We start from the raw sequence: 25,505 nt of genomic DNA, 5'->3' as shown, positions 1-25,505 counted from the left end.
TAGTTAGAGGTTTGGGAATGGAGTAGACTGTGGCACCGGTCGAGCAGGGCACTACTCCCAAGGTGGAAGGAAAGCTGATGACAGAGAGAGCTGGAGCTCCTGTTTCATCAGCCCTCAGGACTAGTTTCTGATCATCCCTCTTCACTGAACTTTTTCAGTGTCTCAGTAACCCAGAGAGTGGGGCAGCATGCTCTCCAATACAAGTTTCTCTATCAACACCAAACTACATGCACAGTACACACTACACTTCCTTTTCCAAAATTCAAAACAAATCATGGCATTTCATTAAATAGCCTCGGAGTCCCTGGGGGGGGGGACCATAAATGCTCCCACCATCTGCCTCTCTCCCTGTGACGACTCAAGCTGCCTGGAACCACAATCTGACTCACTTCTTCTTCACTTCTGCAGCATTCACGGCCTTTCCTCTAACTTTCGGTCTGTTGAGCACCACCTCCCCCTCTCTAAACCTCACCTTCTTTTCCTAACTGAGACTCAGCTGTCTGAGGCATCTGACAGCAAACCCTTTTCTCTATCCTCCTACTTTCTCTATACTCATTTAAAAGCCAAAGGTGGCTGTTGTGTATATATACGCAACGACTTATCTTGCTCTCGTGTTCCTGAACCTGATTCTTCTGTATTCTCTACACTCTGGCTTCGACTTTCCTGTCATTCTCAGACTAAATATATCTGCACTGTTTACTTATACCCTAATTCTACAGACTATGAAAAATCTACCTCCTCATTTTTAAAGGCATTTCAAATTATCTTTGAGCATTCCACTTCATTAGAAGGCAATCACCTGCTGGTAGTAAGGAGAGCCATCTAGTAAGGGAATGCCTCAGAATTTATCTGAACTCCAAGTCTACAAAATCAAGGAGAGATGCAAGTTCACTTGTTCTCTTTGCATATGAAGAGAACTCACTGTACACTTTTAATACGAGTGCTTCTGCATCAAAAGAAAGGGCCTTCAGAGCAAATGTTGTGAAACTGTGTAGAATATGGCATTTACAGTTTGCCCTGGTAAGGATTGGTACTTCCTTTTTCAGTTTTTCATACACAGAAACATGTTTCCCGAAGTTGACAGATTCATTATCAGCAAAAAACCCAGCCATAGAATTTATATCAAACTCATTTTTCTGAAGCACAAAAAGAATCCAATTTGTTATGATTTGTTTCTTATGAATCTTAAAAAAAAAAAAAAAAAAAAAAAAAAAAAAGTTTATTGCCATTCTCTTCTGAAAAATATTGGATGATCACTGGAAACATTTTCAAATTACCACAGTTTGATGCATCTATACCTAGCCCTTTTAAGGACTGGAAGTCAGGTATAATTATTCCCTTGTACAAAGGAAAAGGGGAAAAAGATGTGTGTGTTAACCATAGAGGCATTTGTCTTCTTATTGTAATAGGAAGTGTGTATGGTAGGATACTTATTGACAGAGTTAGGGAAATAACAGAGGAATTAGTTGGAGAAGAACAGGGAGGCTTTAGGAAGGGAAGAGGCTGTGTAGATCGGATATTCATTCTTAGATCTTTAGTGGAAAAGTTTCTAGAGAAGGGAAAGAAATTGTATGCGGCCTTCATGGATTTGGAGAAAGCATATGACAGGGTAGATAGACAAGGACTGTGGAAAGTATTAAGAATATATGGAGTAGATGGGAAGTTGTTGAATGCTGTTAAGTGTATGTATGATGGTGCTAAGGCTGCAGTGCGTGTGGATGGTGAACTGAGTGAATTTTTCTCTTTGAAGGTTGGGTTGAAACAGGGATGTGTCATGTCTCCATGGTTGTTCAATCTGTACATGGATGGGGTATTAAAAGAGGTACTAGGTAGGGTAGTGGATGTTGGAATGGCCCTAGTGAGAAATGGTAGTGTTTGGAAACTCCCTGTACTGTTGTTTGCAGATGATACTGTGTTGTTAAGTGAAGACAAAGGGGAGCTCCAAGGCTTGGTGGATGAGTTTGGGAGAGTGTGTTAGAAATGTAATCTAAAGGTGAATGTAGGGAAGAATAAAGTGATGGTCTTTGAGATAGGTGAAGTCAGTGAACGTACAGTGAGGCTGGATGGTGAGGAAATGGAGAATGTGAGTACGTTTAAGTACGGTACTTGGGAAGTGTGATGAGTAAGGATGGAAGTTTGGAGGGTGAAGTGCTTGAAAGGGTACAACAAGGAAGAAAAGTTGTTGGTTCCTTGAAAGCAGTGATAAGAAACAGGGAAGTGAGCATGGAAGTGAAAAAGTTACTACATGACAGTATTATGATACCAACTGTAACATATGGAAGTGAAGCTTGGACGTTGTTGGAAGGACACAAGTCAAGAGTGAGAGCAGTTGAAATGAGTTATTTAAGAGGAGCCTGTGGTGTCACATGGAGGGACAGGTTGATAAATGAGGATATAAAGGAGCACTGTGATGTGGATGTGGATGCGATAGGAAGCATTAGGAGGAACACACTGAGGTGGTTTGGCCATGTGGAGAGGATGGGGGGTGAGAGACTGATTAGGAGAGTGTATGTGAGTGAGGTGGAGGGGGGGAGAGGGAGGGGAGGCCGAGGATGAGGTGCAGGGATGGAGTGGAGAGGTACGGTATATGAGAGAGGGGGGTGTGAGTTGGGAGCAGGGCAGTGAAATGGCAGGGGACAAGGCAACGTGGAGGCAATTTGTTTGTGGCCACCCCATATGGGATTAAGGCGTCAGGCAATAGATAGATAGATGTTATGCTGGGTGTTTTTAGGCCAAGTTCTCGTCCTAAAGACACCAGTGACTGAGCGGGATCCTCTTTCTAGACCGGAAATAGAACAAAGGAACAGGGCATAAAAACTCAGCAAGACACCTTAACACATACATTGCTTTAATCCAGTTTCCCTTACAATATACATACAATGGTGCACTAGATGTGGGACGGGTATAGTGACAGGCTAGTTAACAATAATACATCACATCACACAGACACTGTGACTACACCTGGGTTATCATATAAGAGAATATTACATAGGTATGGTGGCACTGTTTATACAATCTGCCTCCTCAGACTTTCCGTAGTACACTGGTCTGCTGCACTTAGGTATCGCCACACACTTGTATACTGCTCTAGTCCTGGGAACTTAGGCACTGACACAGCACACTGAGTATGTTGGGTTAGACACTTTACTGGTGGTTTTCCTGACTCACTGTCTTTAGAATACACGGGCACTGTCACTGCTAAGTCTCTAACATGACACTGGGATCTTACTGTGTTGTCACTGCGACTGCCGATGTCTGGGCTTAGTCAAGGTGGCGTCCAGGAGTTGGAGGGAGCCCTACAGGTGAGTTCTCCTGCAGTAGGCACGGGACTGCTATTGGGCGCGTTTCTGGCCTACGGGGTGCAGGGAGGCCCACTCTTGTCAGGGCCTCGACCTGGTGAGGGGCCAAACAGCATCAGGAGTCGGGCGTGCCGCATCTTACTCTGGGCGGAGGGGCAGACGGTGAGTGGGGCCAGGGCGGTCCAGCCCTGGGAGGCCTGGGACTGCGGTTGCCTCTAGGTTGGGGCGCCGTCAGGGGATAGCTGCAGCACCTTGTCCATGGGGCATCTGTCAGGACCCGGTGTCATCCAGGGGCAGGCTGGAGGGCATGGATCCTGCCTTCAGCGACTGGGCCTCACCACCACTTCCGGAATGGCAGCACCTCCGGTGAGCCACACCTGGAGGGAGAGACAGAGGGGCATCCGCGTGGCCACCGGGTGGATTTTGGACCGCGCAAGGGACCTTCTCCTCCGGGAGAACCCTCGGGACTGTGGACGAAGGGGGTACAGTGGCTGTCCCTTCCCCGACGCATACAGTAGCCGTCGTCGTGGTTCCACAGGCCCTTGGGATAGCAGCAGAAGGACGTACAGTGGCCGTTCCTTCCCCGGCATGTACAGTGACCGTTGCCACTGTGCTGCTTCCGAAGAAGGAAAAGGCAGATGAGGGAAGTACAGTGGCTGTTCCCTCCCTGACGCGTTCAGTGGCCGTCACTGCAGGTCTGCCTGCCCAACGGGAAGTAGCTGAGGGACGTACAGTGGCCGTTCCCTCCCCGGTATGTACAGTGAACGTTACCGTGGTGCTACTCCTGTAGGAGGAGGAGGAGGTGGATGAGGGACGTACAGTGGCCGTTCCCTCCCCGGTATGTACAGTGGACGTTACCGTGGTGCTACTCCTGTAGGAGGAGGAGGAGGTGGAGGAGGGACGTACAGTGGCCGTTCCCTCTCCGACGCATACAGTGGCCGTCATCGCAGTTCCACTCCTCCTACCTTTGCCTATCAGTGTGCATACAGTGGCCGTCACACTGAGGTGAGCTCCAGATGTGGCTGCAGCAGAAGGACGTACAGTGGCCGTTCCTTCCCCAATGCATACAGTGGCCATCGTCGCGGTGCTGCAGGGGGAAACTGCTGAGGGACGTACAGTGGCCGTTCCCTCCCTGGTACGTCCTGTGGCCGTTACCATGGTGCTGCCTGGGACTGAATCTGGAGCAGTCACACTCCGATCCTGATGAGGGCTGGTCCGGCTGAGAAGTAGTCTCGCATCCCTGTGACGTCGTGGTTGGGCAAGTTGAGGGGAAGAGGGACATAAGGTTGGGGCGCACCTGAGCCCGCCTCGCGCTGAGCCAGCATTGCATGCACCTGGCTCACTGTGATGTCCTTCTGGGGTGGGGGTGGGGCTGCGGCTCCATAATGGATTAGTGGGGTGGGGGGTCTGGCGGCGGGAGCACGCATTTCAATAGATCATCAATTAGAATTTCTTGTCCTGCCAGTGGTAACACATTTTCGACAATAGTGCTGGCTTTTGTGTCCACATCCAATTTTTTTTTAGCAACTGAAGAATCATTAAACATCACATTGGATACAGTAACTTATTTCCACAATCTTGCCTGTTAATGCTGTGATAATGCTTTACAGTGAGTTCTGCTGCAGATCACTTTCACCAGAGTTTCTGATCGGGAAAAAACTAATGCTGGCACTTTTCTTACTCTCCATTTACTTTCTTACGGATTTTTTGTGCTTGTCTGAGTCATAATGGCTAATAATACCTCGCAATCCCACATTTCACAGAAAAAGTTTGTCGGCAAAGCCTACATTATCCTTGAAGTTCATTTCTTTTTTTCAGCCACTCAAACTGCTGTAACCATTCATCCCTGAAGGTACAGTAATGCTTTTTCCTTTTCGTAGCATTCCCAACTCCCATGACACAATTTGAGTGAACGTCTGATGGCCGACTATAATACACCGTGACATCACACCTGAAGGGACTAAAAACGTAACTGACCTGACCACGGGAGTGACTGAGCCGGTAGTGTTCAGCAGATGATCCGTCTCCACCACCTATCCTGTGCAGAACGTGTTACCTCGTCTCTCACGTTTTGTGTTACATTACGTTTAGAAAATAATTACATTAAATTAATTAATGTGCGACCCTGGTACTGCATTTTAATGAAAACAGAATAGGCTATATTTTTCTAAGATTCCGGGAGATTAGGAATCCATTTCGGGAGACATGAGATTATACAGGAATCCAGGAGAATCCCGGGAAAAGTACATAAAAGCAGTGCAAAATATTATTTTTCAAATACTCCTTTAGCATTAAACTATAGATTATGTACTATATACAGTAATACTATCACAGGAACATGAGGTATTTTTGTCTGTTTACAAAGGAAATTCAAGTATTGAAATAAGGATCATTGTATACAAGCATAAAAAGTATAAAACTACTGGAGCGATGGCAGTTTTAGGTCGTGTTACCCGCGTATAGTATTGATGCTGTACGAGCTATCAAGTTCACATAACCGAATGTTCTATAGATATATAAGCATTCCTATTTCGACTAAAAATAACTATCATACCATTATTGCTTTTACTGAACGTGTGAAACATTCCCGTAATATGCCGAATAAATGTCCACCTTATTCTCGAGTGGTGAAAAAGATATAACTTAAATACTTAACATGTTTATTTAGTCAACTAGTGTGGCTCGGTTGCGTGTGCACGGGAGTCCGCATATTTCACCTTTTTTGTGCCATTTTCCTCTACCTGCTTACCACCTCCGGCTGTGCAATGATCTTTAGAGGTGTTGATAATCATGTAATCAGTTTCATAATGGGGATGTGATGGGAGGCAGTAAAGTAGCACCATATGAGAAAGGTAAGTTCAGGTGTCAAGAGAGTTTTTCATGGTATAATTTCACTTTAAATGTGACTTCTTTTTTTTTCCTCATGCGATTTACCATGACAAAGGTGAACGGTAGAAGGTTCTTGTGGCATCTTGGATTTATTTTTTTTAATATTTTTTTTTTTTAGATGTAATTCATTGTTAGTATGCTGTCCCTGCTATTTTTGGAAACAAGCATCAGCCAACCTAAGTCACTTTAGGGCAGTGGATCAGATGCAGAAGTAGTTATAGTAGACAGGTAGAGAAGTTATAGTTAGCAGATAGGTTTTTGTTTACTCTTCACTCTCGAAGATATAGTTTTGCTTTCAGTTAAGTGGTATTCATCAATATATATGACTTCTTTCATGGCATTTCCCAAGTAAATTGGTGTGATTACTAAAATTCATAACTTTAGAGTGGGTTTGGGAGCAAAGCTCTCCCAATTAGGTGTTACAAGATAGAAGAGACTGTCAAAATTGAACAGATCACACAAAAAAATTGGGTATTTATTTATTGTTGGCCATGTGGAGAGGATGGAGGGTGAGACTGACGAGGAGAGTGTATATGAGTGAGGTGGAGGCCGAGGATGAGATGGAGGGATGGAGCGAAGAGGTATAGGCCTATGAGGGAGGGGGGTGTGAGTTGGGAGCAGGGCAGTGAAATGGCGGGGGACAGGGTGACGTGGAGGCAATTTGTTTGTGGCCACCCTGTACAGGATTGAGGTGTCTGGCAATAGATAGATAGATAGATAGTTTCTTTAGCGGGCAATCTTACCATACCCAGTGGATTTGTGCTGTCATATAGCGTATGCCTGTATGTGTGGTTGTGCAAATGATTATTACCAAATCTTGCTCAGCATACTGAAAGGTGGATTCATTTCCCAACTGGATGCTGGATTAGGCTGGGTTGAGTTAGGCTAGGTTAGATTAGGGTAGATTAAATTATTAGGTACAGTTAAGCTAGGTTAGATTAGGTTTAGTTAAACGCTTAGATTAGTCCAGTCACTTCCACCATTGCTAATATTTCTGATCAGATTGTCATAGTCTATCTATCTATCTATTGCCAGACGCCTCAATCCCGTTTGGGGTGGCCACAAACAAATCGCCTCCAAGTCGCCCTGTCCCTCGCCATTTCACTAGTCATTCTGTGGTTATTATTCATTTGTACAACAATTGAGGCCTCAAAACACTCAGATGAACTAAAGAACTGTCAAATGAAACCAAAAAAAAAAAACGACAAAGACAGGAAATGGCAATAAAGGAAATATTTACCAAAAATTGGAGAAAAAAAAGATTGACCGTAAAAGTGAGACTGGATATGTTAATCGTTACCGATTTATGGTGGTAGAGAAGTCATACATTGTATTGCTGTAATATGATGGGTTGGTAGCAGCCTTAAGTTTACCAGTTAATCATTGGCTGTTTAGTGAATTTGTGCTTTTATGTAATCATGAAATTATTTGATGTATTATGGTTCCAGATCAGCACAGGGTACCTGTACTATAAGGGTGAGCCCTCTGTTGCAGTATTTGGGAGGTGATGGAGAAGAGTGGGGGAGGATAGCCAAAGAATTAATCTAGGCACATGTAGTTAGGTTAGATGGTATTTTCCAAACTCACTCTTGCAAGATGTTGATAAATGTTTGTGGTAGCTTTCAGTAATCTTCAAGGAGATACAGAACCATCTTGTTATTATTATTGTTATTTTTTTTTATCTAAGCTGCTCATGGGATTCTCTGAGTATTTTCTGGGTGAGTTTTCAAAGTTCATTGTTTTATATTTCTTTGAAAAGTGATGTAAAGCATTAAAAGAGCTGTTTGCGTTTGTTTACAATCCTAAACGGTGAAGCGTGGCAGATGCCATCTCAGCTGTGTGAAGACAGACAGACATCATCTTAGAATGCCTTTTTTGAACAATATTACCCTTATCATTGCCTATTTATCCAAACCTATCAATTTTTTTTTTTTTTTTTTTTTTTTTTTGACAGCCTTATTTTTCATAATCTAACCTAACCTTTTTAATGTCATCCTAATCTAACCTAGCCCATATGTAATAATATCTTCTTTGTTTATTGATATATCCCCTTTGTACTTAAAAATACACTTCTGTACAGTTATACAAAGTCACAGAATCAATTCAAATGTTGGTAAAAATAAAAATTTTTAAGAGGTGGTCCCATGTCTCCCTAAAGTTTATCATTTTGTACTTTCAGTTAGTAGTATTCATCACATTAACTGACTTTTCCTCAATGGCATTTATTCTGCAGATTGTTTTGAAATTGTTAGTAAATTTTGGAGGGTTTAGGGACAAGGCTTCCACTGTTAGGTGCTGTTTGCAATAGAAAAGAATGTAAAAATCGTATTAATCACAGAAAACCGTTGGAAAAACAAATAAATATAAAAGCAAGTGAGTTTGGTACCGGTATATTTAGAAAAATTTACCAGCTAGATTGGTTAATGGAAGAGGTTAAACTGCAACAGCAGTGAAGGTCAAAACTGAATTACAGTAGTAAACACACACACACATACTGAAGAGGGAGGCTGCCAGGGATTGAGCAATGTGGAGATCTGCCATTATGTGCCCATGGCTGACATGCAAGCATGTTGAAGCCTTTTAAATGAAACGAACAGTAGTATGGCTATTATTACCCTAGTTAGCACTGTATGGATGACAACTTTTACTTCACCTGCCCTCTTTTTTTTTTTTTTTTTTTTTTTTTTTTTTTTTTTTTTTTTTCCCTGGATGTTTTATATAGATTCATTCTCACCAGTCCCTTTTTTCTATCAGGTTGTTGCCCTGTACAGGCCAGTTAAGACCTATGTAAGTTAAACTGTAAGCCACAACACTACAAACACTGCAGATTATCAGTACATTATTAGAAAATATCAAAATATAGCAGAAACTTTGTAAGGCTTTAGAATTTCCCCCCAAAACTTGTAAAAACCTTCAGAGTATTGCTCAACATTGCAAAACCCTGTAAAATATTGCTGAAACCGTGCAAGAACTTTCAGAACACTACTAACACTTTGGAGAGCTATTCAGACTGATGCATAGGTTTTCAAAAACCTTCAGAGTATTGCTAAAACTTTGTAGAAACCTTCAGAATATTATTTAGGCCTAATCTTTGTAAATACCTGAAGAGTATGACTTAATCATTGTAAAAATCTTCATGATATTACTAAAGCTTAATAACTTCTGGAATATCAGTAAAACTGTTCATAAACCCTCAGAATATCACCAGAAGTTTATAAAAGCATTAATTTGAGCTTAATGCAAAAATTTTGTAAAATCTTTTAGAATATGGCTATAGCTTTGTAAAAGTCTTCAGAATACTACGAACACTTTGTAAAAGCCTTCAGAATTATGCTAAATGTTTGTAAAAACCTGTGGAATGTATGGTATTTCAGAAACCTTGTTAAAACCTTTGGATTATCACTAAAATTATTAAAAACTTAAGAATAGTGCAGAAACTTTGTAAGAACCATCAGTTCATCATTAAAGCTTTTTAAAAACAGCAATAAGGTAATTTACTAAAAGTGTATATGAAAATCAGTTTCATTGAAAGCAGTGATAAGAAATAGGGAAGTGAGCATGGAAGGAAAAAAGTTGCTACACGATAGTATTGTGATCCCCACTCTAATGTATGGAAGCTTAGACCTTGTTGGAAGGACACAAGTCAAGAGCAAGAGCAGTGGAAGTGAGTTGCTTGAGAGGAGCATGTTGAGTTACATGAAGTGTTGTAGTGTGGATGTGGATTGATAGGAAGTGTTGTAGTGTGGATGTGGATTGATAGGAAGTGTTAGGAGAAATACACTGAGGTGGTTTCACCATGTGGAGAGGACGGAGAGTGAAAGATTAACTAGAAGAGTGGATGTGAGTGAGGGGGAGAGGGAGGAGGAAACCAAGGATGACATGGAAGGATGGAGTAGAGCGTTAAATGAGAGAGGGGGCTGTAAGTTGGACGAAGGGCAGCAAAATGACAGGGGACAGACAGGGTGACATGGAGAAGTTTTGTTTGTGGCCACCCTTAAGGCATCCAGCAACAGATTATTATTATTATTATTTTTTTAAATAACAGAACAAAGGAAGGAAAAACAAATGAATTAAAAAAAAAAAAACTCCATACATCGGATTACTGGCATCTTCCATTCATAAAATATTTGTAACAGTTGGACTTACAGCTGTAGGTTGAAGTTTGGGGGGAATAAAAGAATTCCAATAGGCAGAAGTTCTGGAATATGGCTGTGTGACATTCCAGTCATGAGCGCTACCAGATGCCCGTGTAGCACGAGGGAAGGCATGGAGAGGTGGCACAGTGGACGCAACTTCGTCTGGGCATTTGCCTTAAAAGTATCTGTAAAACAATGCAAGGGAGGCAACATTCCTTCTTACTTGTAGGGTAGGTAGTTTATTTCTAATAACAGGGTTATTAGTAATTCCAGCAGCTCTGTTCTGAATTTTGTCTAACTGTTTTAGTGCAACCCTTCCACATCCATTCCACAAGGATGAGCAATATTCAAGCTAAGAGCACACATGACTCTTATAAATTATAGCTAACTGCTTGTCAGTGAAGAAGTTACAGACCCTGTATAGTAATCCAAGTTTCTTTGAGGCAGTTTTAACAAGTGATCTGACATGAGAGGTCCAGCTGAGGGCATTGGTAAATGAAACACCGAGAATTTCAGTACTTTTGGAGATGGGAATATTTCTAGCATTGAAGGTATTGTACAAATCTGGCAATTACTGTCTATTAGCAAATTGTATATACAGTATTTGGTTTTACTAGCATTACATTAGACAAGGTTATTTTGTCCCCATTCATTGATCTTAGATAAGTCTTGATTTATGGAGATATACTGAGTTGAGAGTTAGAGATAATAAACTTTGTAAATGGGTGTTTGAGTGTGAATGAACTGTGAAGTGTTGAGTCATCTGCATATGAATGGATGGGATTGTGGGTGACAGATAAGAGATCATTAATATGAACTAGGAATAGGGTTGGCTCCAGAACTGATCTTTGTGGTGCACCAGCGTTGATTGAGTGGAAATTAGAATATACAGTAATCCCTCCACTATCCGATGTAATAGAGCCAAAGGCATGTCCAGAAAGTGGGTCTGTCCAGATAGTGGGCCCCTGCCTCCTGGACTGGTACTTATGGACCCTGACCTAACCTAACTCAGAAAAACACCTACCCGGTACATAACTTCCAACTGGACGTGTATAGCACCTATTTAAGACCTTATTCACACCAATAAGGGACATAAAAGGGTGAGATAAATGCAAAGGAACCAGAGAATGAGGTTTTAGAGGTGAGTATGGAAAATACGGTACAATACTGTATTAAACATTCTGGGTTCTTATAACAAGTCCCTGGCCATCTCAGTGAATAACCTGCCTCCTCTCAGACTCCGACAGTAAAAAGATGTACCTGAAGCACATGCAGTAATCAAGTCTTGTACTGAACTTAGTCACTCTGAATTGTATTTTCTTAACACTGTACACTCTGTTCTTACTTGTGCTCCATTGTACCTTAATGAAATAAGTGTTGCATTCTGCACTTAAGTCTTTGCACTTTGAATTCTAATTTCTTAACACTGCGCATTGTTCTTTTCACTGCACAATACTGTAAATTCCCGTGTGGTCTGGTGGCAAGTTCTTGCTGTTTATTTACTGTCAGAGTCAGAGAGTAGCTGATGCAGGTGGCCTAGGGGTGCGTCGCTGGGACGTGGTGTTGGACTACCCACTGCAGATGACTCTGAAGACAGGTGCAAACTCACGTCCAGTGGCAACTCCACCGTGCCCTGATGTGCTGGGCTGTGGCTCAGAGGATGAAGGCCTGTCTTGAGGAGGCAGTGGTGTGGAGCCAGGACAGGGCACAGCAGGGGTCACGGGTCTGAAAAAATTGTCAATCGTTGGTTGATGCAAGGAACAACGATTTTGGTGATTAATGATGTGCTGCCTGAAAGCATACACTTCCCCCACAAGTTCCAAGGGCCCCATCTCCCTCTCGCAGTCCGGGTGTTCCAAGTAGTCAAGAACGAACTTGATGTGCTCCCAGAGTGCGCTTAGCTTGGGGATGGCTGGAGTAGTGGCACGCTGAGAGGAGTCCACATCATTGTCGCTGTCCTCGTCAGAATCTTCAGGCTGGGTACAGTACTTGTACCTGCAGCTGAAGATGCGGTCTCGATATCAGACATGATCTGATACCCAGGATCACCCTCGTCGTCATCCAACCACTCACGCACTTCGTCCATATCAACATCATCGCCGTGTGCACGAAGATGTGCATGGAAATCATCCACGTCAAAACCTAGAAAATTGTGCGCCACATCAACCCCAAGAAGCAGACGAGACCAACCATTTTCCAGAGTCTTGACAGGGACTTTCTTCCATGCACTGGCCCAGTTGTAAATGGCAGACTTGATGTCATAGCAGCGAAGGTTTTCCAAAGTCCACTGGCCTTGCATGTCCCGTCCCTCCCTGCGCTCGACCTTGTCCTCGAGAACAACCATCACCTCATGCAGGAACTTCCTACGGTACAGCCTCTTTGTTGCCACGATCACTCCTTGGTCCCTTGGTTGGATGAGAGAAGTCGAATTAGGTGGCAAAAAAATGCACCTAATGCGGCCATTCTCAGCCACCAAGCCCTTGTCAGACGGATGCACAGGTGCATTGTCCAAGAGAAGGAGGGTCTTTACCTGGTTGCTCGGGATTCCCAGTTTCTCCGTCTGGTAATGGATGACCTCCTTGATGAAATGGTGGTGAAACCAGTCTTTGAAGATCTTGGCTGTGAACCAAGCCTTCAAAGATTGGTACCAAATGACAGGAAGGACATCCATCACCCCACGAAGACACCGAGGCTGCTTTGCACGGCCAACAATAATGGGCTTGAGCTGGTGTATGCCGTTAGCATTCGCACAACACAAAGCAGATATCCGTTGCTTGCAGAGCTTGTGGCCAGGTACACGCTTCTCCATGTTCGTTGGCAAAGAGTGATAGAATCGACCAGTTTTGTCAGCATTGTAGACTTGACCGAAAGTGAGGCCCTCCCTTTCGATCAAACCCTTCACCTTCTGCCAAAACTCCTCTGCTTCGTCCTCGTTGGCGTCCAGAGCTTTGCCATGGGCCTTATGGTTGGTAAGGCCGTGCTATAAGTTGAAAGCGAAGAGCCAACCCTTGGATGCTTTGAAGTCTGGGGTGTCGTGTAACCTTGCGAACTTCTCAGCAGCAGCCTTCAGCTCCGTGCCATGCACCAGCTCACCAGCAGCACGTTGTTGACGATACCAAATCAGCGTGAAGTGGTCAGTTTCCGCATACCGGGGAGTAAACATCATCTTCCTCACCACATTGTGTTTATTCTTCGATGAGAAGTCAGCCGTGTACTGCATGAGTTTGTCCTGGGATCTCTTGATATCAAACAGTGTAGAGTGGGCCAATTTGAATTCACAGAGAATGTGTGAGGTTGACCATCCCACGTCCACCTTGTCCAATATCTCCCTCTTCTTCTCCAGAGTCAGAACCACTCGCTATCTCTTGGCAGGCGGCAGGGCCTTCATCACACACACAAAGAAGAGGCAGGAAAGGAACAGCAGAGCCTGCAGGAGGTAGGGCACCACCACAAAAGCGAGTGTGTGGGTGGCCATGGTGACGAGCATGCACTCACGACAAATGACGGGCGGGAAGTGGGGAGGATGCAGGGGTGCTCTAGCGGATGTCGGCGGATCTATGCACCAAAACATGGCTGGTCCCCACCGCACACCGACTTCAAATTACGGGGGGGGGGGGATTCTGATTTTTTTGGAATTTTTTGCGTTTTTGGGCAATTTAGGGGTTACGAAGTCCTGAGCCCAAAATGTCCGGTAAGTAGGGAGCCAGATAGTGGGTGTCTGGATAGTACAGGGATTACTGTACATCATCTAATTTTACTCTTACTTTTCTATCACTGAGATATGAGGAAAGCAGAGGAACAAAAGACATCAGTCCATAGCAAGGGAGTTTGGACAGCAGGGAACAGTGCCACACTCTGTCCAAAGCTTTAGAAATATCAAGGGCTACTTTATGACTTTCCCCACATTGGTCAGTTGATTGAGTCAGGAGATTGAATATGTCAATGGTGGATCTTTCATGGCAAAAACAATATTGACTATCACCAATTAAGTTGTTGGATTCAAGGTATTAAGCTATGTGCCTGTCAATTACAATTTCAAATACTTTACCAAGAAAAGATGTGATAGCTATTGGTCTGTAATCAGAGGGGTCAGAGGAACTTCCTTTCTTTGGAATTGGGTGGATATTAGCTTCTTTCCATGAATTAGGGAATGAAGAAGTACATATGCATAGTCTTAATAATTTAGCTAGAACAGAGGTAAGTTCTGGGAATCACATTTTCAAAACAACTGGATGAATTCCATCAGGGCCTGGGACTTTGTTGGTTGATAAATTGTCTGGGATGGATTTTACGTATCTAGTCTGTATTTTATTTCTGGAGTCAAGTTCAAGTACTGGGATGTTCTGGCATACTTCCTCTACAGTAAAATTTCTGACAAATATTCTCAAAGATATTCGCTTTCCCACATGGGTCATTTGTAATGTTACCATCTGAAGATTTTAGTGAGGGAATGGGTGATGACTTGTTAAAGTTATTATTGAAAGAATTGAGGTTGACCAGAATATTCTATTGTCATTAGGGTTAAGTACTGTAGTTTTTGATGCTTGATTTTGAAGAAAGTTTGATTTAGCAAGATTTATTACAGCTTTTGCATGGTTTCTAGCAATTTTAAATTGACAGTGTGATTCAGATGTTTTTTATTTTAAGTAAGAGTTATAAACTAATGACTTTTGGGCTGTTGGTCTGGCACAGTTGCTATGAAACCTCTTTGGAGAGTTCGATTTTTTAGCGAACTGTTGACTTGGTATGAATAAATCCATACGTGCTAGTATTAAGTCATTAATATGGGACTGGATGGAATTGACATCACTAGAAAAGAAAGACTGCCATGGAAAGATAATTTCAAAGTCCATCCCAGCTTGCCCTATCAAAGTGTCATCGGTTCACCCTGACAGGTTCAGAACTGGGAGGTTTGGGAGGGCTGACTAATGAGGCTTTGATGAGATTTTGGTCAGAGGATCCAAGTGGTGACAGTACTTCTATCCTGTATTGATCTGGATTATTTGTCAGGAATTGATCCAAGAGATGGACATTATGGTCAGGATTATCTGGTATTCTGGTTGGTTGCTTTACCAACTGCATGAGATAAATAGAATAACTCTAAAACTTTGTATTAAAAAAATTTATATATCACTAAAACTTTAAGTTATCGAAAGTAGTGTTAAAACAATGTTAAGACCATCAGAATATCACTGAGACTTTGTGAAAGCTATCAGAGTATGTCTTAGGCCTTGAAATTGGCTTCAGAATGTTGCTGAAAGTTTGGAAATACATTCAGAGGATTGCAAAAACTTTGCACTGTCACTAAGGCTTTGTAAAAACCTTTGGAATACTGTATTGCTAAAACATTGTAAAAATCTTCAGAATATCATCAGTACTAAGAAAACCTGTTAAATATTGCAAATACTTTGTACAGTGGAGCCCCATGGTTAGCGGCATCATTACTTGCGGTTTCATGGTTAGCGATGGCCTGCAAATATTCCCAAACACCTGGTTTTGTGCGAAGACCCGTATGTTTGCTGCGAGAAAAATGTAAACAAACCGGGTTTGCTGACAACCAACAATGAATTGGAGCATTTAATCAGTCACACACCGACAGTGTCTGTTGCAGAAATGCTGGAGTTGGAAGAATATGGAACAGCAGCACCCAGTAGAGCAGCCAAAAGATAAAAGAAACACCAACAATGTCATCACTTCCATCGTGGCAGCTCTCTCTCAAGAATTTGCAGGAGGAAGTCAACCTAGTAGAGTTTGCCAGCAAGCATGAGTGCCTGTTCCATGTTTCTGGATTAGCAAAGCTGATAAACACTATGTTCATTGAGAAGATGAATGCAAGACGGCAAGCTCTGATAACCTGCTACCTCAGTAGACCCCAGGAAGTGGAAGAGGTGGAAGGCCCACTGCAAGCGGCAGGAGCAGCTGAGCATGGAGCACAACCCAGTGAAGATTCCATCATGGACCTTCTCGAGGATGAGGAGTCTCTTGGATTTGTGCTGGAGCAGCAGACAGATGAGATGCAGCAAAGGATGAATGTGTTATGTGGAGGAGTGGAGGCAGAGGATGGTGGAGGTGCCAGAGGTGGTGGGGTGCAGTAGCCTTACCACCTGCCTCAGAAATTACACCTCTATCCCTTCCATTAAGCACCTCACTGCAGCCTTCAAAGTGAGTTTCCTTGCCTGTTATGTACTTTGTATTAATACTACTGGTAGTTTCTTTTTGGGTGTGATCAGTAAATTTTACATTGCATAAATGGGTTTTAGGGGGAGTTGGCATGGGACCCAGAACCAATTAGCCAATTTCCCGTAGAATCAATGGCCCCAATTTTAGCGGTTTCATGGTTCATGGTACTTTTCACAGAAGCAGTTAGGTGCGAAATGCGGGGCTCCACTGTATTTTGTGTAGTAAAAACTGAATTCTTAGTCAGAGGTGAACTTTTGAAAGCAGTTTTAGTCTGAAAAATATATTAGGACTATATTTTGCACTCACTCACTTTATGTACCTGTAGTGCTGCTCTCGGATGGCAGCCCTTTCCAATCTTCCTTCCATCATTCCTTCCTTCCCCTTTGTCTTTCATTCCTTCTTTCTTTCCTCTTCCTTCTGTCTATGGGTGACTCTACACTGAGTGACAAGCCAAATGGTTTCCTGTAGATTAGGGTCGGGTGGTAACCATATAACCAAACTTTGACATCTGGTGGTTTAGTGGATAATTAAGGTGCTCCAACCAGATTGGGCTTGTGTAGGTTTATATCCAAGGGGTGACTGGGGTTTATTTTTCACATAATGCCACTCAGGGATGTGTGAAGCTTATCACTCATATTGTAAATGTCAGGACCAACTTCCCTAGCCCCTGGCTCCTATGCTTCTCATAGGGCAACACAGGATTAGATAATGTATGTATGTATGATATATGTTTTGCATAATAGTATTATAAATTATATACCGGTATGTGCAGTTTCTAAAAAGTATTATTCTTATCTTAAAACAGGATCCTTATTTAAGTTGACATTCTTCTGAATTTAAGCTAGGACACTGAAATTATGAATAAACATTTGTAAATACTATTAAATAATGGTATTTCAGTTGTCTATCTATCTATCTATTGCCAGACACCATAATCCCAAAGGGGTGGCCATTTGACTTTTAGTTACAGTAATGCCTCCAATATCTGATGTAATAGAGCCAAAGGCATGTCCGGATAGTGATCCTGTCCGGATATTGGGCCCCAGCCTCCTGGACTTGTACTTATGGACCCTAACTCAAAAAAACACCTATACAACTCCCTCTGGACATGCATTGCACCTATTTAAGACCCAAATCACACCAATAAGGGACATAAAAGACTGAAATAAATGCAAAAGAACCATAAAATGAGGTTTTAGAGGTGAGTTTGTACAATATTAAATATTCTGGGTACTTACAAGTCCCCAGCTCATGGACTGGTTTGAACCGCCAGTTTGTAGTCCACAGTTAATCCTTTACACTCTAAACTCTAATTTCTTAACACTGCACAACCCTGTAAATTCCTGTGTGTTCTAGTGGTGAGATATTGCAGTTTATTCACTGTTTATTCACAAAAAACAAGCACCTGTGGCTTGCACTGCTATAAGCATCTGCTCCTGATCGGAGTTTGGCTGTGACTGTTGATGATGGTGGGGTAACAGAGTTGCCAGATTGCAACGGCCACATTACCAATCTCCTCAACTTTCATTACCAAATTTAACTTTTCATTACCAAATTTGTAAAGCTAGCATTTATTCTTCACTAATTATATATACAAGTGGAAATACATGTAATCACTCTTCTTATAATTAACACCATGTTGATTATTTTCACGCTGTGTAGGGTAGCAGATTAATCAGAGAGAGCAAACAGTCCACCATCTCCATCCTGTGTATCCTCATACATGTGAAAAATCCATTTGGTAATGCATTATTCTGATTCATTACCAAACGAATTTTTCGTTACCAAATTGGGACACACTTGGTAATGAAAAATACCAAATGGCAACTCTGACAGGGGAGGGGGAAGGGGGAGGAAGGAAGGGGTGAAGGGACCATGGTGTAACAGCTGTTCGGCACCACACGGCAATTTCAAATTACGGGAGAGAAAAAAGTCAGATTTTTTTCAAATTTTTTTGCGGTTTTTGGCCCATTTTGGGAATGTTGGATCCCGGGATGATTATGTCCGGTTAGTGGGGATGTTCTGATATTGGGTGTTCGGATATTAGAGGGATTACTGTTTTACGGAGAGGGGCACTTAACCCTCCACCAACCCACTTGTTGACACGTAGGGAGCACGTATGGTTTGGTTATATGGTTACCACCCAGCGTTGTAAATGGTTTCATGGCTTACGGGAAACCATTTGGCTTGTCACTCAATGTAAAGCCACCTGTAAAGGAAAGAAAAGCAATAAGAAGTGATAGGAAGGATGGGAGAAATAGGAAGAGAGAGGGCAGCTACAGAAAAAGAATGATAATGGCTAAGGAAGAAGTAGGCAGCACTATTTCAGTTGTATAGAAACAAAAAGATGCTAATATTCTTAAAGTAATAATATACGGCCTGTTTTTTTTTCTAACCTCAGGCTCTGTGTTTTCTTACCCCCTGTTTTCGGGTAAGAAAAAACACCATTAAAAAATTCCTGGCAAATCAGCACTTCAGGACAAAACTGCTTTTTGATAATGGCCAATATCCACAAACAATTGTTTGGACCACATACCAGTTATTGCAGGTTTCAAGCAGACACTAAAGCAAGAAAGCAAAATGTAAGGTTTTGACATTTTACCCCCATTTGGGTATATAAACTTTATTCACAACGTATGACTTGAGCCAAGAAAAACTACTACTATACATGTTGTCCAGAGAATGGCCGCACTGTATTAATTCTATAACAGTACAGTACTGCCGTGATGTAACCTCCACATGTTTACCTGGACTGAAGCAGTGATAAATTCTGAGATAATAGGTGATAAGAGATTAACTTGGCACTTTAGACAGATAATAGATCACCTCTGAGATTAAGGTCGGGTCAATATACCATGTCTGACAGAAACAATAGATCAGTCTGATCTTGTGCCTAGTGGCATGCATGTGTGTGTTAAGCTTCGACTTTTATCTGGTTGACAAGTCATAATGAATAAACTGTAATTCAGTGTTGGTTTCAGCTGTTATACAACTATTGTGTTTTTGCGGAGTTGCTGATCACTACTGTTTTTTGTTTTAATTTAGTTTGTATCTACAGAAATTAAAGAAAAATAGTGGTGTGCAGTTTTACATGGTACCCTTGTGTGCAATTTTGCATGGTACCCTGAGTGTTAGCTAGAAATTGATTAACATAGTTGGTTTTATATTTGAGGTGTCAGACTTTGTATTCATTGCAGCCATATGCAAAGCAAAGTGTTAATGATACCAGCAAGTAAGTGAGAAGCAGTACTGTAACCAGAACTGTGCTTTGGGTGATACTTTGACTCTTTGAGAACACCATAAAATAGTACAGAAACTGCAGTTTTGTATATCAGTTGGCTTATACCCAATGTCAATTTTCTTGCCTTTGCATGTAGTTGAGTGATTGCGACTGGAACATCCATCAATAAAAACTCAAGAACTGTGAAAATGAGGCTGTCAGCAAGGTACTCAGCTCTGCACTCCCGGGAGAAAATGCAGAATGGTCATTTCACAGCCATCCATATAGGTGTAAGTCACTTACGGTAATTGTGTAGCACTGTACTGTCCTGGATATTGACTGTTTTCATTCTGTATCTGTAGAATTTACCTTGGTATTCAACTATGTGGGGCCTTATGATCCAGCTTATTTTAACTGTTACATCATTGTCTTCATGCATATACAATGTAATGTGAATATTGTTGAACTGTGATCCAAAAGCATTAGTCTGTTTGCAGAATCCAGTACAGTTTGTCCTTAAGTTATTTCACTGTAAGTTGTCTCATTATTATAATTGGTTGTGAATCTGTTTCTCACATACAGTTGTTTGTAAAGTGTTTTGATATCGGATTTTTTTTTTCTTTCTTTCTTTTCCATAAACCAGAAATAACTATGTCAGTGCCGCTTCACTTGGATTTTGCCTGCACATTTCCTGCACTTCAAAAAAGGACTGATTGTACCACTGATATGTAAATACTGATACTGGTACTGTATCATAAAAAACTCATTGATTGAATTGTTATTATTTGCTGTCACAGTCTGGAGGGACTATATATATATATATATATATATATATATATATATATATATATATATATATATATATATTAAAATCATCATCTAATCTGTATGCAGTATGTATATATATATATATATATATATATATATATATTTATTCAGAGGTAAGGGATTACATGAGGGTTAGGTGGTTGTTAGCTTGTTGTTTGTGTACATATTGAATTTTTCCTCGGTCTTATGATCTTTTGGTTAGAATTGAACTTTGATGTTTCTTTGGGTGAATGACCTGTAACCATAATAATAAAGTGTGGTTCTGTTGCTGGTAGAGCATTCGGTGCATTTGTAATATGTTAGTGCTTTAGAATTGTATGTATAATCTCATTTGGATGTTTTATAGCTTGTGCTCAGTTGTTGAATACCTGTATAAACCACTGTATTTCAGTCTCTTTGCCATAAGGACACCTTTTCTAAGATGAGTAAATTTTGTTTAGCACCAGCCAGAATAAACTTCAAAAAGTCCCTAAGCAGAATGGGTTAAAGTGATTGGCAAAGAAAATATACATTGAGTGACCGAATGACATTGGGTAACAAAAGGCTGAGGAATGCAAGCATGTTTATTAATGAAATGAATTGAAATGATTGAATAATATTCATCAGCTTTTTTAATGGTACTGTATCTTGCAAGTTAGATATTGCATAGTGATGTGTGTGTGGATGCAGTGCATGAAAAGACTGTACATATGATTAAATATTATTACAAGGTACATACAGTGGCCTTGCCATTTATGTGGTTAACTAGGGTGTTAGACAAGCTATGTAAACGAAGACCGTGTAAATGGTACCATAAGACCCATTATAATAGGCTAATGATGGGAAGATCTTGAATAATATTTACTTACGTAGTCCCTGTCATGGTCCTATTGAAAGCTGTACCACCACCAAACATATTCATATTCTCTCACTTATGATCATAAGGCATATGAAATATTGACTGTACTGATACCCTTCAATGGTAATAACGTGAAATTTAAACTCATGAGACTATGGCAGAGATGACTAAGTTGTGTTTGAAGGGGAGGGATCCATGGCGGAGGGGCTAGAGGTGGGGGTACCTCTACCCCTCAAAGACTGAGTCTTTTCAAAGCCCTCAGAACTGCATGAGCTGCAAAAATTTCTGTGTAAAAGCTGAATGTGCAGCACTGGGCATTACAGTGTAAAAGTTGAATAATGCAAATGATGAGCATGTAAACAGCGAGTGTGTAAACAGTAAGTCCACTGTATTATGCATGCACTTGTGTCTTTTCAGTGGTTGGGCTGTAAGATGACACTGCATACTGCCCTGAACGTTTAATACAGCATGTCCTCTTTTTACAGTGATGTGTTTGAAATATCCATCACATAACACTTTATTGTACAGTAAATCGAGTCAGTCATAACATGGGTTCGGTGGAAATACGTTTTTTGGGCAAGGATCGCTCACCCAGCAGTTAAAAACAAGTTTCCAACTTACTTAAACTTGGTTGTTCATTCAAATTAGTGAACTTCACTTGAAGCTTATCCATCCATCCATCATCCAATCCTGTGTAACCCCATAGAGGAGCATAGGAACGTGGGGCTAGGCAAGTTGGTCATGACATTTAAGATGAGAGTGACCAGCCTCACTCATCTCTGAGTGGCATTACGTGAACAGTAAACCCCAGCCACCCCTTGGATATAAAACTAGACGGGCTCAATCTGATTGGAGCACCTTAATTACCTACTAAACCACCAGGCACCATTATTTGGTTTAATGGTTACCGTCCATCATAGTAAATGGTTTCCTAGTGTGTAGGAAACCATGTGGCTTGTCACTCAGTGTAGAGTCACCCATAGGCAGAGGAAAGAAGAAAGAACGAAGGAAAGAAAGACAAGAGGAAGTGTAAAGTCATTCAGAGGCAGAAGAGAGGAAGGAATTAAGGAAAGAAAGAACAGGATGGATGGAAGAGAGGAAAGGGCAGACACCCACAGCAGCAGTACATCGAGTAAGTGGTTGGTGAGCGCCCCCCACCTGCCGCAATCCAAAAATAATTCAAAAAATGAATTTCCAACTCGCCCAGACTGGTAGTTATAATACTGCATTCACTTCCTGCGTGAACTTCAACACCACAGTATTGTTCCATCACTGACAATAACACACCTGAGAGTGATGAATGGAAGGCCCATCTTTGAACATATAAATGACTGTAAACTTGTTGGAGGATGATCAGATAAGCAAAAATTGTGATCATATATTGACCAGTGAAGCTTCATAAGGGATCATAATCATTCATGTTGAAAAAAATTCTGTCGAATGGCAGAAAAGGTCATAACTTTTTGGTCATTGTATAACTAGGCAGTTCACTGTATAATGAGAGTCTTCTCAGCACATGCTTATTTAATGATGAGGAAATGTTAGATAAAATCTATTGCACTGGTTTATTGTACCGTTTATAGTCATTTATAATATTAGTATGGGGATACGTTTTTGGCCAAAGGTCAGTCAAGTAACAGAGTCTAAAAGCAAGTTTCCTGCTCACCAGAACTTCCAGCCTGATCACTTCTGTGCACCCTACTTTTTGCATATTACCAAAAATTGGTCTAAAAACAAGTGTACAATTTACCTAAACAGGTACTGTAGTTATTTCACATTGCTGCACTTCATTTGCTGCTTGAACTCCAACACTGCATTATTGTTCCAGCACAGACACTAACACACCCAGTAGTGATGAGCTCAAAGACCATCGTAGAACAAACAGATGACTATAGGCTTTCTTATGGTTGATTGTAAAAATGAAAATAGTGATAGTACAGTATAAGCAAAAATGTGATTATATATCGATTAAAGGTCTTTACTTTTTAGTCATCGTATAAGTGATTTATCATATACCGGTTCATTGTAAAATGAGGATCTGCTGCTGGTGTGATACATGAAAATGTATACATGAACTTGACTTGGAGGTGATAAGTTACTGGTACCATATATGTATATCTTTATACAGTATTAAACAAATGCATGAAGCCATTATAGTACTGTACCTGGTATTATACTCCTGTATTTGAGTCTTGGTTTTCAAATTTGCTTGACATGATACTTGACTAACATATTTCTTGGTACTTTTACTCCTCATAACAATTTTGAATTTAGAAGTTAGAAGTTGGTCTAATAGATGTACAGTACAGTACAGTTTCTGAGAAATGATCTATACCTAGAATGGCACTCAGTAGAGTGCATACCTCCTCCATCAACATCCATGCAATATTCACTGAAAAATTTATGAAAATGTCAAAAAATGCCTTATCTCGCAATGTTAAAGAAAGTGAAAAAATAAAATCCCGGATCTGCACCAAAATTTAATGGAATCTATTGTGGGCCAAGGCCCATTCTTCTACCAAGTTTCGTGGAAATCTGTCAAGTAGTTTTTGTGTAATCCTGCTCACAAACCAACCAACCAACAGACAAACAAATGGACAGTGGTGAAAACATAACCTCCTTGGCGGAGGTAACAACCTCCTCAGCGGAGGTATAATACGTTATCCACAAAGTGAAGAGTTGGATAAGAGTGACATTGGAGATAAATGCTTTGTATGGTACTTATCTGAGGTGTTTATGATGGTAGAAGGTCTGTTTCATACTGTTTTATTTATGATTCCATAGTTAACCTTATGAATTTGGCAACATATAGTTTATTTCTTCTGGCTCCTGATTACTGTATTCAGCTTTTGGGAGACTTCATGAAACAGATGGGGTTCTGTGTTTGTTTTTACTAACTATACCACGAAACATCTATCAGGCTATTTATCAATAGCCAGATGCATTAAACCCATAAGGGGTGGCCATAAACAAATCACCTCCATGTCACCCTGTCCCCTGCCATTTCGGTACCTTTCCCCCAACTTACATCTCCCTTTCTTATATACCTCTCCATTCCATCCCTCCATCTCTTCCTCATTCTCCCCCACCTCACTGTCATACTCTCTCCTGGTTAGTCTCTCACTCTCCATCCTCTCCACATTTCCAAACCACTTCAGTGTATTTATCCAAATTCTTTCTGCCACACCCACATCCACGCCACAATGCTCCTTCACTTCCTTTATGACATCATGTAACTCCACATGCTTCTCACAGATAACTCAATTCCACTGCTCCCATTCGTGACTTCTGTCTGTCCAGGAAGGTCGAAGCTTCTCTTCCATACTTTAAACTGGCGATCATAGGACTGGTATGCAGCAGCTTTTTACTTCCATGCTCACTTCCATATTTCTTGTCATTGCTTTATATGAACCAGCATCTTTTCTTCCCTGTTGTTCTCGTTCACTTTCTTGCACACTTCCCAGTTTCTTATCACTGCTTTCAGTGAACCAGCAATTTTTCTTCCCTGCTGTTCCCTTTGATGCACTTCATCCTCCAGACTTCCATCCTTACTCATAACACTACTGAAGTACTTACATGCACTCACATTTTCCATTTCCTCACCATCCAGCCTCACCATGCATTCAGTGACTTCTTTTCTCATGAAGACCACAACTTTATTCTCCCCTACATTAACCTTTAGATTCTGTGTCCTACATACTTTCCCAGAGTAATTCACCAAGCCATGTGCTTCCCCTTTGTCCTCACTTCACAATTCACTATCATCTGCAAGCTGAATAATATATTGTAGTCTGATGTCAGCTAGAACAGAATTAAAGACTTCCTTGGGCTAGAGTGGTGAATGGTACAGTATATTCTCAATACAGTATAACACACTTCCATGTAACAAACTCCCGATTCGGCACACAGAATCTTGTATGTTATCAGTGCTCCGAAACATGGATGAATTATATTAAATTGCAGCACGTGTGTTTTATTCTTTTTCGTCATGTATGGACTCTCAGCTTATGATAGTCTGTCTGTCATAACAGTGCTGCTTTGCATACGCAACACCAGTATTATCTCAGTTGTCACTGAAACTACAGTATGTCCAGTTTGATAGCATTTCAGTAACT

The 25,505-nt window shown here is 41.3% G+C and overlaps 1 long non-coding RNA gene across 1 annotated transcript in view; it reads left to right on the top strand.

Annotated features, from left to right (window-relative positions):
- The first annotated feature begins 6,016 nt into the window (after window positions 1-6,016).
- The window catches only part of LOC145403206 (uncharacterized), a 59,113-nt gene continuing 39,624 nt past the window's right edge, over window positions 6,017-25,505 (top strand). Inside the window, exon 1 of the long non-coding RNA XR_013897946.1 lies at window positions 6,017-6,151. This is a non-coding gene — a long non-coding RNA (uncharacterized LOC145403206). The remainder of the gene's footprint in view (window positions 6,152-25,505) is intronic.

This window comes from Coenobita brevimanus, chromosome 60 (assembly GCF_032717465.1).
Source record: "Coenobita brevimanus isolate Jiangsu-jjx chromosome 60, ASM3271746v2, whole genome shotgun sequence".
In the NCBI taxonomy this organism is placed as follows: domain Eukaryota; kingdom Metazoa; phylum Arthropoda; class Malacostraca; order Decapoda; family Coenobitidae; genus Coenobita; species Coenobita brevimanus.
This window is presented reverse-complemented; position numbering and strand designations above follow the sequence as displayed.